Source organism: Octopus bimaculoides, chromosome 10, assembly GCF_001194135.2.
Source record: "Octopus bimaculoides isolate UCB-OBI-ISO-001 chromosome 10, ASM119413v2, whole genome shotgun sequence".
Taxonomy (NCBI): domain Eukaryota; kingdom Metazoa; phylum Mollusca; class Cephalopoda; order Octopoda; family Octopodidae; genus Octopus; species Octopus bimaculoides.
In genome coordinates this window covers 58,923,489-58,925,455 of record NC_068990.1, presented here as the reverse complement: position 1 = coordinate 58,925,455, position 1,967 = coordinate 58,923,489, and positions in this window count along the sequence as shown.

The following is a 1,967-nucleotide window of genomic DNA, read 5'->3' as shown; positions in this document are numbered from 1 at the left end:
ATTCCCAGACCGAGCGTTGTGAGTGTTTATTGAACGAAAACACCTGAGGCTCCGGCAGGGGATGGTGGCGAACCTTGCTGTACTCTTTCACCACAACTTTCTCTCACTCTTTCTTCCAGTTTCTGCTGTGCCTGTAATTCAAAGGGTCAGCCTTGACACACTGTGTCACGCTGAATATCCCCGAGAACCAAGTTAAGGGTACACGTGTCTGTGGAGTGCTCAGCCACTTGCACGTTAATTTCACAAGCAGGCTATTCCGTTGATCGGATCAACTGGAACCCTCGACGTCGTAAGCGACGGAGTGCCAACAACAACAACAACCATTTCTTTATTATCCACAAGGGGCCAACACAGAGGGGACAACACGACTGATATGGGGTCAGTGAACGAATGAAAAACATATATATGATTTTAAAAATTTACAATTATGTATAGAACGAATGAAACAAAAACATACAGGACGTAAAAATTTTGGTAATTTTTCAGATTAACATCCACACGATTACCTAATCCTAACCCCTCACACTAACACTAACCCTAATCCTAACACTAAACCATAACCCTAACTCTAACCTTAATCCTAACCCTAAAACCTTAACACCCTAGTGAAAATCGTGCAGGTGTTAATCTGAAAAATTACTAAAATTTTACAGATGGCGTGGGGACGAGTTTTCAGTTCGGACCTCACGAACCCCGCCTTTCCATTGCTCCGGGTTGTGACCTATCTCGCATTCACGAGGAACCTTCCATACGCAACTTTCTTCCACAATCTTCCATCTGTTTTCATATACTTCCTTAGTCAGGCATCTTCTCTCCAGCCCCATTTGTCTTTTTAATGCAAATTACAAGTGTTTGAATATGGAATACAATAAAATGACGAAAATAACAGAAAAGAAAAAAAAATCAATAAATAGGTGGTTGAAATTCTTAAAGCACGAAGACATTTTTTCTTAACACATAAAGCGCGACGGGCCACGATTATGGCCCAGACAAGTGCACTTAATTTATAGGCGTTTGTTGGGGGTCTAATGTCACTCAAACGCCCCGATACCCCCAATTGCAAGGGGACTAACAGTTCAACTAATGACTTTTCAGATGATGTAAAGCTTATCACCATTATATATTAAGAAGATATTTTAACTATTTTTTTGTTTTCTCTGTGTGCATGGTAGTCTCATTTTCATGCAAATCCTAGCGCTTTATGGGTTAAACGAAAGGCTTTCCCACTGATTTAAAATGTGTGATAAAAAACACAGAAGTATGAGGGAGGGGCATCTCTGCCAAAACAAAGTAATTACAACTTATGTGGGACAGCTATTTCGAAAGCCAGCCAAACTCAGGATAGACATAGGCGTGGTTGTCGGGTAAGAAGCTTATTTCTGAACCACATAGTTTTGGGTTCAGTCTCACTGCGTGACACCCTGTAGTCTTCTCCTATAGCTTCGGGCCGACCAAAGCCTTGTGAATGGATTTGGTAGACGGAAACTGAAAGAAACCCGTCGTGTGTATATATATATATATATGCATGGATATATCTGTGTATGCGTCTTTGTGTCTGTGTTGTTCCCCATCACCGCTTGACAGCCGGTGTTGGTGTGTTTACGTCCTCGTAACGTAGCGGTTCGGCAAAAGTGACCGATATAATAAGTATTAGACTTAAAAAAAAGAAAAAAGTCCTGGGGTCGATTTGTTTGACTAAAACCTTTCAAGGTGGTGCTCCAGCATGGTCGCAGTCAAATGACTGATACAAGTAAAAGAATAAAAACAGTGTTAACATCGTCCATCAAACCTGTTTTGACGAAACCTTTGTCAAACTATAGAGACTATTCTATAATGTTCTCTGATGTTACAGAATATTGCTTTCAAATGTTGGAACAAGGTCAGCAGTTTTGGAGGCGTGGAGCATGGGGGTAAGTCGACGTCAGTGCTCAACTAGTATATATTTTATCCATCCCGAAAAGATGAAA